Genomic DNA, 14,299 nt, shown 5'->3' with positions numbered 1-14,299 from the left:
TTTTATACAATCTTTGTGCTTTCTTTTTTAGTGATCTTTATGACACGGAGCTCAAGGAAATATACAAATATTCTTAATATTTATCATTGTTGATTAGGTTTTTTGAATAGTGACTTTTTTCTTCTTCTTTTACTTTTACTTGAGTAATTTCATGGACGGCTACTTATTATTTTTAACTGAAGTAGTAGTACGGTGAAGTGGGGCTGCTCCACCCACCTCTGCACATTACCAACTATAAAAATACTTTGCAACTGTACCAATTCAGCTATTTTTAGAATCTGTACTTTTTATAAATCTACTCCCTATATTTGAACATAAATATTTCTTGTCATTACTTCCTGTCTGGTTACGTCTAAACAAATAGCGATATAAAGAACCAGCATTACTGCTGTTTGGTGAAAAAAAACACCAGTTATGCATGAAAGTACTGCTGTTTCTGTTTAGGTTATTAAAGTAGTCACGTATAAACTTTGTCCAACTGCTCGACAAAGGAAAACATTAAAGGTTCAAAGGTAAACATTAGGCGTATCGGCCATACTTGCCCTGTATTTACTATCTGATCTATACCATAATTAGCAGAGTCACACGCTCTACCGTATATAAGATTCTCTAAAATTTGATTTCAGGCAAACTAGAACCAGTCAGTTATTTGTGTTTTTTCCACCAACAAAGTGAATAAAAGAGGAAAATTAACTAATTTTCTCTGCATAGAAGTTTCTTTTAAGTATATAGTATAGTAGTATATAAATGTTATCTATAGTGTCAGTGGGACGTTTGTAGAGCCTTTAAATTTGCAGCCTCATGCAGCACCAGTAAGGTTACTGACGTCCATTACCCTGCTTTAATATGGATAAATAACTGATTATTTTGCATCTTTTACAGCAAAAAAAAAAAAAAAACTGTACAAAGTAGAACATGTACTTTTGTTTGAATTCTACTTAAGTAAAGGAGTTCAGTTTTTAATCTTGAGTTAAGAAACTAAAGTGATTTTAGCTCAACTGTATCAAAAAATAAATAAATAAACAAAAGAAAACTTTCCTGGATGCTTTAAACAAAGCTAATCAACTTTGTGACTGCAGATATTCCTGGATTTGCAATAACAATGATGTCAAAGCAGAGTTACATTCTCATGCAGAAATGCTGATAAATATCCTTAAAACAAATGCTGGAAATATTTCTGTTCCTTCAGTGTAAACATCCCTCTGTCAGAACACAAATAACGACAGCACAATGCATGCTGGACCTTCAGCATTTAGAACATCTGCAGGATTTAAAAGAAAAACAGCACAAACTCGGTCCGCTCCGTTCCGGTTCCGGTCCGGTGTTGGGGTGCATACTGTAGGGATGTATGGCGGCTTCCCTGTGAGGGGACTCTGCTCTGCAGCGCCATGCATTGTTGGAAATTTGCATGCTCAAGTCCATATGGCAACTTCCTTTCTGACCTGCTTTCCCATCCCGGATGGATTGTCAGGCCTGTCAGACGAGAAAGAATCACTTGACTTGGTTTAACAAGTTCAAAAGGCTGCGATGAGGCGCTGTTGATCCATGGAGAATCGGTGGAGAAACACCCCGCCGGTCTGCGCCATCACCGCCTCAGAGATGGATGGATGGATGGAGGGGGGGTCTTATTTAGAGAAATTACAGAAGCTGTGATAGAATCTGATCATTTCATGAATTAAGACACAAACGCGCAACAAGTAGCTATTTAAAAGGAAAAAGAAAAAGTGAGTTTTAATAAACTGTTCGGGGGAAAAGAAATTCTCTCCTTTTTTCTTTTTGTTTTTGGATGAAAAAAATAGTTCCGAACAGGCAGCAGTTAATTCCTGAATGCAATTAAAGTAATAATGGTTTTAACACGCCGCGAGTTTGCGGATTATTCCCACGCACAGATGGAGAGCGCCGCGCGCGCGCGCGCTCCATCACAGCCAGCGACGCTTCGCCTCCTTTCGCGCGCGCGTGCATGTGACCCCGGCTAAACCCCCCCCTCCCCCGTGAGGTTCTGCCGTTCCTCCGGTCCGGTTCCTCTCAGCTCTCCTTCCACTCATATACTTTTATTATTATTACCAAACCATCCCATAATTACCCCATAATCATTATATAATCCCCCAACAAAGCCTCCATTGAAGCCCTGTCTTTTGTCAGCGCTGGGACACTGAATCTATAATTGCATTATTCACCCCCCCACCCCCCCATATGGAAGCATAATATATCAAAAACACGGAGCAGGAGCAGCTTTTAGTTTCAGGAAACACTCCGGCTCCTGCAGGACTTCTCTCTCTGCCTCCCTGTCATCCCACTTTTTTTTTTTTTTTTTTATTCAAAACCAAAAGAGAAAAAGGAAAAAAGTTGCTCCAACTTCCCAGTTTTCATCAGTGTTTTACAGAAAGGGGCAGTAAAAAAAAAAAAAAAAAAAAAAAAAGAAGCTTGGAGCACCTGCGACTTTGACAGTAAAAGCCGCGTCTTTTATTCCTCCAAATCATTTCAGTTTAGGGATAAAAATCCTTTAAATTGGGGAGAAAAAGAAAAGAAAAAGGGTTTAAAAAAGGAAAGGAGAGAGAGAAGAGGGCTCCCCCCTTGGGGGAAGAGGTGCTCCGTTTGTCTGCAGCCCCAATGAGGCTTATTTCCATTAAATCCGGCAGCAGGTTCCAGCGCAGATAGAAGAGCGTCATTTTTATCACTCATTACTTGTGTTTAGCGGAGACTGACGCTCCGGACGCAGCGGAGGAAACGCTCATTTATCCAGGAGTTTCTAAAAGGCCAGGAGGAGAGGAGCAGAGGGGGGATCAGGAGCAGCTGTCCTAGAAGGTAAGGAATGTCACTTTCTGCTTATTTTTGGTAGTTATTTGCTGTGTTTGCAGGGAGGGATGTTAGTGTGAGCCAGCCGATCATCGCCCCGAGCTGCGCGGCTGAGAGCAGAGGGCAGCCCGCTGAGCTCCGGAGAAACGGCTCAGATCCGACAACAGTTTGAAGCTTTTATTGCTATTTATTCAGTTTAAGGCTGGAGGAGCTGAAGGAGGGGGGGCTGTTTGGAAGGAGCTTTTATTTCCGTCTGATGTGAGGATCGCAGCCGGCAGTCTGGGGCTCCAGCCGCCGCTGAGATCCGGACAGAGACGCGGAGACCCGGAGGAGGACAGGTCCTCACAAACACCGCTTGGTTTTGGGGCTTTTTTGATCTCGGAGTACACCGCACCGCACCGCACCGGAACGCAACGCACCGCACCGGACCGCATCGGAGCGGAACGCGTCCGAGGCGCACTTTTCCAGCCGCGCCGCCGGTCCCTTCATGATCCCGTCCGAACCAGAGGAGCGGTTCGGTCCGCTGGTCTCTGTGGCTGGAAGTCTGCAAAATAAAAAATAGAAATACCGGGGGAAAAAATAAATAAATAATAAAGGTACGAAGTGGACTTGAAGCTGAACGGGTTTATTTCTTATTTGAGGGGGGGTGGGGGGTCTCCTGATGCACCCCCCCCCCCCGATTGATGATCAGAAAATAGGGGCGCAGTTATCCGGAGCGAGGAGGTCATGGAGATCCTCAGTCTGACAGGCAGAAACCCGCAAAAACATTAATTCATTAATTAATTAATAAAAATAAAGCTTAATGTCCACCACTCCCCCCCCCCCTCCTGCTGTGCCGCATTTAGGATCAGCGGCACAGTGTGGGACTTTTACACACAACTTATTCCCATCTAATCCCGCCATCTAATCTGGATTTCACAACGATCTAAATCAGTAAATATCAGATTTTTGTATAGATAATTTTTATTTATTTTTATTTTTCTGTTGTGGCAGCACGTGTCCAGAAAAAGAAAAAAAAAGTTGTGATTGGGGGGTGGGGGGCTGCCATTTTGTGCAAACTGATCGACCGCTGAAATGAATAATCCTCATGGATGCAAACTGGGCCGCTTTATTTCTGTCTGATCAACGGGGATGCAGAAAAGTTCCTGTTTGGGCAAATAGAGAAGCTAAGGTGTGCAGGCCTGATCAGTCTTGGGGGGTGGGGGGGTCAGATCAATGATCTATAAGCTTTAAAACATGATGCATCTAAAAAAAATTAAAAACTGACTTGTGGCATTTTTTATTTGCTGAACATAAGCAGGAGATTCTGCACAGCTCCGCTTCTGTAATCCCATTTAAAGCTGGGGGTCCCAGCTGAGCATCTTGGGTGGGAGGGGGGGGTTCCTCTGTGACCCCCCCCTGACTGATCTGACCCACTGCTTACCTTTACCAACCAGGAATTTGAGAATATAAATTGCATAGATTTGTGGGTAAAAAGCTTGGATGGTTAATTTATTCACGCTTTAATTCACAGTTTGCTGCTAAAAATTATTTATTTTACTGCTTTTATATTAAATATATATATGATTATACTTTTCTGCTTCTTTTGGGCCCCCCCCCCCCCTCAATCAGGGACCCCTTAGAATCTTCCTAACTTTCCCCCCTAACGCGGCATCCCTGTCACCAGCACCTTCAATCTCTCCACTGAGGCTGTCACATTGTTTCCCTAACCTTTCCCCAACTTACCCCCCACCCCACCCCAGAAAAGTTGCTTCCTCCTTGGATTCATTGTGCAGAGCAGAAGTGAATAAATGGATGGACTGTAGGGGCTGGATGCTGTCATTGTGTGATGGTATGCACAGGGCGGATATTGTGTCTGAAATAGTGTCTGGGCGTAAACCCCTTTTGTCAGTTCCTTTTTATGGCGGCAGAAATATGAAATGGATGACGGTGCAGAGCTGTTTGCCCTCTGCTCTGCTACCAGCTGACGTCTTTCTTTCTGGTTTTTTGGAGAAAACTATCTGGAAGAAAAGGCCTCACTTTGTTTTTTGATTTTCTAGATTTTCTGTCGTGTATTTAAAGTGTCCTCAGATGTTTATATTTCTCAGGCCTGCTTATAAATCTTTTCTTTCACATTAGCATAATTTGCCTCACTGCACCCTGATCAGGCGCTCGCACACAGTAGAAGCAAGTCCATTCTTCTAGAAATGATCCCCTGATTGGAGAACAATCTGCCATTGGAATCAGATGATTTACATTTAAAATAATAATAATAAAAAAACACCAATATTAGATTATTTTAATGGAATATGATCTAATTATTAAATCCTCACAGTGTTGGTAGATCATCTTATTTTCCTGCTCTTATTAAAGAAGAAATTGTTTTTTATTTTTAATGTCAGTAAAAAATAAATTGAGAACATTTCCTTAATCTGTTAATAATCAGAGATTTTGAAATGTGTGTTTTTGGGTTATTTGAAAACAGTGAAAATCTGTGAAACAGGGAGGCATGAGGGATCCGACATCTTCTCCTGCTGCAACTTTCTGACTGTGAAAGCTTGGAAATGGGCTCCTAGGCGTCGCTCTGTCGACCGATCCGGCGTGAGCCGCTCTCCCACCTGTGTGTGTGTGTGTGTGAGTGTGTGAGTGACTGCTGTGATCATCTTTGAGCAGTGAAGGAGGGCGGCAGACGGAGCGGAGCTGGCATGCACAGGATGGCATCAGATCCATCCTCTTCCAGCGCGCTGTCAGTCAATCAGGAGGCCCACTTCGTGTTGTCAGTCTGACACTGGCTCGTTTATCGCCATGCCGACGTTTTCAACAATCAAATTGCTGTTTAAAAACAAGGGGAAGGGGGGGATGCAAAGGAGAGTAAAAAAAAAAAGGGCCCAGATCCATAACCCTGTAGTGGGGATTCATGCATCTGCAAGTGTTCCCCGTCAGATCTGCAGCCTCACTGCCCCCCCCCCCCCCACCCCCCCATTCTCATGTAATTATGGGGAGTGAGCTCCAGCTGCACAGGCTGGAGGGCCAGCTTTCTCCGTCCGCTGGGATCAGGGCAGTGGTGGGCAGGCCGGATCAGGCCAGCTCTGCTCATCAGCCAGCCATTAATTGATATGTGCAGTCATTGTGAAAGCAGCCCCCCCCAACCCCCCACCCCCACCCCAGCATCCTCCAGTTTTATTTCATTTTTTGGTTACCTGCTGTTCCAGGCAGAGGACGGGTACCCGTCCATTTTCTGCTTTTATTCCACCGTCCGGTTTCTGATCAGCCGGTTGTTCCTCACTGCGCTGGCAGAGAGCAGCGGCTCTGTGTTTGGGGTGGGGGTAACTCCTTGACCTTGATCTCCAGAGTTGAAGCCAGGAAGGGAGCGCGTCGTCAGGTTCAACACGCAGCTGCCTTGTGACAATAATAAGGAGATTTCTCCGACTGATTTCTTCCTCCTGAAAAATCTCTAAAACTCAGATTAAAAACTAGAAAAGCACAGATCCACATTTATTCACTCAGTTTCCTGAGTTTGTTTTAATCTTTTCATTTTTCATAAACTCCTCAGGTATGTTGAATACTAACAGATTTATACCCAAAATCGCCCTTTAAATCACTAAATGAAGCTGCGGAACGGTCAGTCATTAAAAAGACAAAGTGGCTGCATTATTCAATCAAAGACAGATTTTTCTGTACAGGATATTTTTATACAAAATGTAATTTATGATAAACTGCATAGATCTCACCTTATGGATAATCCAATTTCCTTTGATACCAGATCCAGAATTTTCTCAATATCAGGACTGATTCAGTTATTTATATCGGATCCACAGATTCAGTTTTTTTTTTAAGGCCGATACCGATTATTTTACATCCATCCAACCGATCCTCGATATTTGCTACCGATATTTTTGGTACGATTTTTGAGCTGATGTAACATTTTCTTCCTTCGTTTACATGATAAAATTGGCATAGTTATAACAAACGCTACAAAGTATGAATTTTAATAAAAAGGGAACCTTTATTAACAAAATAAATATGAACAATTGACAGCGGTTAGGGGAGTGGCAATGCAGAAAAATTGAAAAAAACTGATTCTGTCTTATTGGTGCATGTTTCCCACATCTCAACCTGCAGATTACTGACTGCTGAGGCCGTCCAAGATAAGGTTGCCCTTTGACCTTTAGGATTTTGTCAGGTTGAGCAGATTGATGATGGATATTTCTGTTAGTTTATGTCTTCAAACCTGTGATTAAGAATCAACGTCAGGGCGAAGGTGTGAGATGGATAACAGACGAGGGGTCCGGTACCGGTGGGGTCGGTTGGTGGCGTCGGACGAGGCGCTGATGGATCAGTCCCCACATGGCAGGGTGGCTGTGAGGATGGGGCTGACGGTGCAGAAAGGAGCGTTCATGTCCTCCTTTATTCCTAAAGTTTGCTGTAGATTCATGGAGCTGTTTCTTTTTTTATTTCCCCTCTTTGAGGAGAAGCGCCGTGTTTTTCAGCCGTGTCATTTCCACAGACAACAGCTTAAAACAAACCGGCGAGAAAGCGTCAATCAGAAGGTCCTGAAGCAGAGAATGGTTGCTGCTTAGCATTCAGCGGCGCCGCGCAAAGACAGTGGTAAATACCTCCAGCCTTCATGAGACGGAGTGTTGAACCAGCTCCTGTCTATCATCCACCGTGAGCCTGGTGTCACGGCTGCTCTTTAGCTGCGTTATGTGACCTCTGCACACCTCCAGGCCTCTGCTAACGAGCCAGCTAAAGATTCAGGAAGGGGGGGGGGGCAGGAAATGGGAGGGAGGTGTGAGAAGCTCTAATTATGATGAAGTTCTACCAAAGGAGGGAGGCGTTTCCCCGTTCGGTACGCGCTCATACATCTGGCCCCAGATCTGCTGTATTCGCCGCCGCCGTAGCTCCCGTTCAGCTGCCTCCGCAGCGCCTCATCTGCATAATTGGATCTTTAATGAAACTTCCCTGGCGGAGTGAATTAGAAAATGAATAAATTATAAAAAAAATAAAAATAATGAATAAAAAAAAAACGAATAATGACAAAATGCGACGGTCTACGCTCCGTCGGACGCCACCGTAGACGTCTTTTCTAAAACTGCTAAGTGAGGTTTGTCAAGGTGAGAGAGAAACGGTAGCTCTGCGGAAAAAAAAACACACACAAAAAAAGAAAACAGAGTGACCTGCTGTGGCCCGGGCGCTCGCACATCAACGGCGGCGCTACAAATAGGATGAGAAGTGACTGTGAAAGCTGTACATTCCCAGCCAGGTCTCGCGGGTTAAGACTACAATAGCGGGATATTCTGTAGCCCAGGGGGGGGATTTCAGCTCCTCTTCTCCACCAACTTGTTACTCGGAGGAAGACGGCTCTTTAGTCGCCTCTCTGCCGCAAACGTTCCCACAAAACACAGATTAGTAGAGTATTTTCTGTTCAGGGTTTATTTTTTCCCCTCCTCTGTTTCCGTCCTCCTCCACCAATGATCGGCTGCAGCCATACATTGAAAAAGTCAGCGTTTTAACGGCCCTGATGTGAGAGAGAGAGCGTTAGGTAAGCTCTCTTTCGGCCACGAGTACCTTTTACTCCAGAGTGGAACAGACAATTGTTAATCGAGGACTAATGGTAAATGATGGTGTGTCTGAGAGGCGTTTTTTTTTTTTTCTTTTTGCACTGAGCCGTGTGCGTTTTTCCACTCCACATCTGAACGAGTGGATCATGTGTCCGAGTGGTTTATGGGTGGTTTGCGGGGCAGGATCTCCTCAGCGAGGTAGTGGAAAGGTGGGCAAGGTTCAAGTACCTCAGACACTCTGATCGCAGCGCCTGAGAGGACCCTTGAAAAGCCTTCTTATCCCCCCCCCCTCACTGTTTCACTCTTTGTCTGCAGCCCAGTCAGATCAGCATACCCACAGTCAATACCCATTTATTCCTTTAGTTTATCCCTTTAATTTTGTACGAAAAATAAACTTTAAACTACCTCAATGGGCATTATGTACAAAAAATAATTTAATTACTTACCTTTGGGTGTTATTTTGAAGTGTATCTTACCTTAAATTGCTTTTTTTGTACACGACTAAAGGGATACACGCCCGTTTAGGTAGTTTAAAGTCTATTTTTCATACAAAACTAAAGAAATAAACACAAATCTGACGTCCTGCGCATGCCTATTGACTATAGGTATGCTGATCTGACAGAACACCACCTTCCAATCATCTCCAATCAGAACCATCGTCTCTCTCACATTCCTTCACTTTTTTCCATTTTTGTTCTTCATTCCTGATCCTGACTCTTCATTTAGCCTTTATAGAGCAAGTTACCGTTTTTGATCACTTGCAAATAGAGTTCCCCCATCCCTCAGTGAGCTCTAGAAGCACAAGATCTATAACCAGGCATTCAGCAAAGATCCTGCTACATGGCTGTACATCTTATTTTGGCATTTGACCAATCAGATGGGCCCTTGAATGATATATAAGTCAAGAAAAAAGGTAAAAAGCTAATTAAAGAGTTAAAATAAAGTAAAGTTAAAACATTTATCCTAGTTAACAATTATATTTAGGTTTATAAACTAAAAAATGTAAGTGCCAGTATCAGTATTAATGCCTCTAAGGTTATGTTGGACCAAAACAAATGTGTTTCTTTCACTATCAGAGTGTTTTTTTTATCAAAATATCCATATTTTTTTAATGTTATAAAGGTAATATGGTCTTGTCCTGGATTCCAATAACACTATTGGCTTGAAAGTATTTCACTGAGTGCCCTATAAAGTGTTAAACACGATGCTGCACTGTAAAAAAGATGTGGATTTACCCTTAATTGGAGCAGGTAAATATGATGATCTGCCAATAGAAGCAGTATTTTTACTCTTCAAATAAGATAACTAGATAATATGCCCTTGAAATAAGACAATGCAATTGTTTTTTGTTATTTTAAATGTAAATTGACTTGTTCCATTGGCCAAGTGTCTCCTTAATTCAAGAATAAATGCACTTATTTTAAGAACAAAATGACCTATTGAGATTAAAGAATTTCTCCCTGTTAGTTGAAATAATGTGAATGTGAATGGTAGGGTGGGGGGGGGGCAGTGACCGACAAACACGGCGAGCTTCAGGAGAGGCAGAGAAGGAGATATGATTTACCTAACAGATTCTGCAGGCTTCCCTCTCAACAAGCCGGCTGCCACAGATCCTGCGAGCCTGAATTGATAAATTCACTTTGATAAAAGTCACTGAAATGCCGGCCTGTCTGCGCACCTCCATTAAGCGCCGGTACATTTGTCACAACCACTGGAAGTCAAGCGAAAGGGTTTTAATGTCACATCGGGCTGAATTAAAGACTCAATCGAAAGCTGTGAAAGGTTTAGGTTTTTATTTGCGGTGACAGTGGCGGCGCTGCAGCTGTGGCTGGTGTGAAGGATTCCCTCCGCTTCCACTCCGTCCTTTCACTTTCTGCCGGCAAATTTGAGATCATTTTATCTGCTTTTATCCTGCCTGCTTTATTTTGGATAATATGACTTTGAGAAAAGGAGCAGTGTGTGTGTGTGTGTGTGTGTGTAGCAGCAGCAGCGTTGTTCATTTCATGTCTGGCATTATTTTTGTAATTTATTATTATTATTAATATTAATCAAGAAAAATTAGATCTGTGCCGCATTAATCACCAACCCTGCCTAATATAGCAAAGCAAGGGAGCATTTTTTTAAAAAGGGCTGCGTGTAAAAACACGGCTCCCCTCCCCTAGAGAAGCCCTTTAATACCACTTTACTGTTTCTCATTTATGCAAAAGTAAATAAGTAAACCCAAAAGGCAAATGAGCATTCCAGGCATTAAACACACAGCCTTCTATAAACGACGACGCCGCCTCGACCACATCTTCGAGGGAAAAAGCTGCTTTGAGACCAGTGACTGCTACTGTGCCTTTTTATTAAAATACACGTCTTCTTGTTTAACTTTGCGTTTATTTTAAGGGGCTGAAAAACAAGCCTTTCCTTTCAGGGTTTGGATTCGATGCAGCGTCGTTGCCATGGGGTGGTCAGAAAAAAAGTTCATTATCGACACATCTGTCCTCCTGAAAAATCTTCCTGCGACACGTTGGAGCTAAACAGCAAAACAAAATGGTGAAGTTGGACCTGCTCCAGTCCTGGAATGTACAAACAAGCTCTCATGACTGCTGACTAAAGCCGGAGCAGAAAAATGTCCCCTGTTACTCATACCTGTCACAAACGGAGCAGAATGCGCAGCGGGCGTCCACCCCTTCAGCCATTTATGGACACAAATTCAATTCAGTTTATTTCTATAGCGCCAATTCACAACACATGTTATGTCAAGGCGTTTTACAGTTCAACCAGATCATACAGTCAGATTGATTCAAAGTTTTCTATCAAAGGAAAACCAGCTGATTGCATCAACTCATTAACTCGAAGGCAATCCCTCACATTAAGCATGCTTGTAGCGACAGTGGAGAGGAAAAACTCCCTTTTAACAGGAAGAAACCTCCAGCAGAACCAGGCTCAGTGTGAGCGGCCCCATCCAGGAAACACACAGCCAGGCAAAGAAGCTCCCATGTCAGAGGATAAAGAGAGCACATACAGTTAGTCACAGTCAGAGAAACAGGACTACACTGGAAAACAGGCCAATCTCCAACAGCCATAAACAAAGGTGTTGATGGCAGCAGCACAGCTGATATTTCAGTCAAAGCCAAACAGGAACAGACCAGATGAAGCTACTCTGAGAAAAAGCAGAATGTTAGAGATTGAACTAACAGATTCTGGAGAGTGGGAGAATAGAGATAGAATGAAGCAGAATGATGAAATGGGGGTCCCTATGTCCTCCAGCAGTCTAGGCCTATAGCAGCATAACTATAGAGATAGCTCAGAATAACCTGAGCCACTCTAACTATAAGCTTTATCAAAAAGGAAAGTTTTAAGCCTAGCCTTAAAAGTAGACCGGGTGTCTGCCTCACGGACTAAAACTGGTAGTTGGTTCCACAGGAGAGGAGCCTGATAACTAAAAGATTTGCCTCCCATTCTACTTTAGAAATTCTAGGAACCACTAGTAAACCTGCAGATTGAGAGCAAAGTGCTCTGTTAGGAACATAAGGAACAATCAGATCTCTGATATAAGATGGAGCTTGGCCATTTAAGGCTTTTTATGTGAGAAGGAGGATTTTAAATTCTATTCTTGCAACATAACAAGCCTTACGTTAAAATCAGGCATATTTCCATATTTTTAGATCATTAACACCAAATATAAAGGATGATTTGGCCTCAGAAGGCCTCACCCAGAAGCAGGACTGCTGTTAAAATCTGGTGTTTAACTCAGTCAGGTAAAAGACTCGATGCTTGTGTGTTAGTGAACGCGTGTGACGGTGCGTTTGCTTCCCAGGAGCCGTCCGTCTTTCATGAGCTACTTTGAAAAGTCTTGTTCAAGGTGGGAACCTAATAAAATTTATCTATTATTTATCTGCGTTAGTGCCAGGGTTAAATTGGAAAAGGGAGCGCTCTGATACCGGAGAATTCCCCCGGTGACGCACTCCTTTCTTTAATACCTCTCTTTAGTCATATAAGACGAACTCCCACTTCTGTCGTAAAAGAAACCTAATTGATCTCGACCAGTTTCAGTTTTCTACAATCCTCCTTTTTCTTTTTGCATCTTCAAATGGCTCGCCTCCTCCCCCCTCCCGACCCTGCTCCTCTTCCTTTTTGTATGTTGCTTCTTTAGTGCGTGGCGTTTTGGTTACGGTTTTTATTCCACCTCATGAGCTAAAGGTTGTTTTTCTCCCCTGGAAACTGATTTTTCAACAATCTTTTCTGTTTTTTTTAGACATTAGAAATCAGTTCTTTGTGTTCCTCTTCAGTTTGTCCCAGTTTGACTGTAGTGGTGGCTAAACTTTTTCCTTTAACATATCTACAGTTGATCCTTCTATCTAAGCAGCCTCGGCTAGAAGGGTTTTCTCAGGAGCAAAATTTGGCGGAAAATTTGGCCTTTTAAATTAAAAATCTTATTTTTAATGTAGAACGTGTGTTTATCTGTGGAGCACCACAGGGTTCTATGCTTGGGTCCTAAAGTTTCCACATACAGGAAGAAGCAGCAGGGGCCGTTCTTATGGCTCTTTACCCAAGTCTGGGCGTATTATTGATTTTAATGATTGGATTAGTTTTTTTTTTTTTTTTTTTTTTAAAGATTGAGTTTTTGGAGATAATTATTTTGTCCAATAAACTTCTGGAGCTCAGCTTCCTCAACTTTTATCCTTATATTTCTACTCATAGCTGATAAATGACCTCACTATGTTAAACCACCAGCTGCAGTTTCTTATGTTTTTATTGTTTGCTGTGAAACTCGATTATTTATATCAAGGTCCCCGAACTGAGAGGTCGACTGAAAGGAAAGAGGGTTTTCGAAAGTGATTTCATTTTCATCACAAAACCGTTTGATTTGTTGGATTTTGTAGAAAAGAAAATCAGAGATTAGATTTTCAGTCACATAAACTCATTTTATAAACTTATAATTATAAAATCCTACAGTTAACTCTCAGTTTACTTCAAGATTCACCTTCTTATTTACTTATTTACTTATTCTTTTTCCAGGCTATTTAGCGATTTTAAAAATGTATTTTTATCATTAAAGCAACCCTGTTTGACCTTTGACCCCAGGATCAGTTTGATTTCATCCTTTGGCTCAATATTCACCTCCTGCTGCGAATCGATGCTCCATGTTGCTGCAAATGTTATGTTTGTCATGTCATCGAATAAAACGATTTGATAAAAAATAAATAAATAGGTTTGATTATAATAAAGTAAAAACATAAAATTCAAGCATAAACTTGAACATAAGTATAAAAGAGGAAAGTTTCCTTTTTTTAACTGTTGGAATAAGAAACAACAGCTTTGTTCTCATTTTTTCAGTGTAACGTCGATGAAACTGTAAATAACAGAGACCATCAAACAAATTAGGTTTGCAAATGTTTCTGCCGGGATGTAAAGATGTTTAAATCCGTTTCGTCCGGTGCTGCTCCTTTTTTTGGAGCAGCGGGGAGCCACGCCCTCTCACCCCCCCGTCTTTCAGCAATTAGGCCACATCTTCCAGATTTACAGAAAGAAACACAGCTCATATCCACATCTCACCCCCTACATGCCCACCCACCAGCAAGACGATGTCATGACAGAGCTGTTTCAGATTAGCTCGACGGTTCTGAAGTTGTTTCTCTCTCTCCCTCTTGTAGCCTTCATCTCTCTGATTGCCGATCAGCCCCCGAGGGCTTCGAGGCGCTCTCTCTAGATCCCTGTGATTAAAGTAAATGGCCTCCCCCCCCCTTTTTAACCAGAGATCAAAATTGGTTTGCAGGGCAGGAGTAAGGTGAACTGAAGAGGGTAAGGTGAAGAGCACGGGACGCTGCTGAGATGTAGGATGCTGAAAACGTGACAACCGAGATGAATAGTAAAGAGAAAAAGCAGAGATAAAACTCGACTTTAGGGATTTAAACAGCTGTTCCCCAGAAGCAGCTCCGTTCCAGGATGGATAGAAATGTACATTCTGATGCGAA

At 42.5% G+C, this 14,299-nt stretch overlaps 1 protein-coding gene across 2 annotated transcripts in view; it reads left to right on the top strand.

The window, feature by feature from the left end:
* Window positions 1-2,385: 2,385 nt before the first annotated feature.
* znf536 (zinc finger protein 536) overlaps window positions 2,386-14,299 on the top strand; it is a 296,720-nt gene continuing 284,806 nt past the window's right edge. For both annotated transcript variants that reach the window (XM_038270835.1, XM_038270834.1), the window contains exon 1: window positions 2,386-2,805. The gene's annotated coding sequence lies outside the window, so the exon portion shown is untranslated. The remainder of the gene's footprint in view (window positions 2,806-14,299) is intronic.

The sequence above is a fragment of the Cyprinodon tularosa genome, unplaced genomic scaffold (genome assembly GCF_016077235.1).
Source record: "Cyprinodon tularosa strain WSP-4 unplaced genomic scaffold, ASM1607723v1 ctg78, whole genome shotgun sequence".
In the NCBI taxonomy this organism is placed as follows: domain Eukaryota; kingdom Metazoa; phylum Chordata; class Actinopteri; order Cyprinodontiformes; family Cyprinodontidae; genus Cyprinodon; species Cyprinodon tularosa.
The sequence above is the reverse complement of the archived record's forward strand: the minus strand, read 5'-3'. Positions and strand labels throughout refer to the sequence as shown.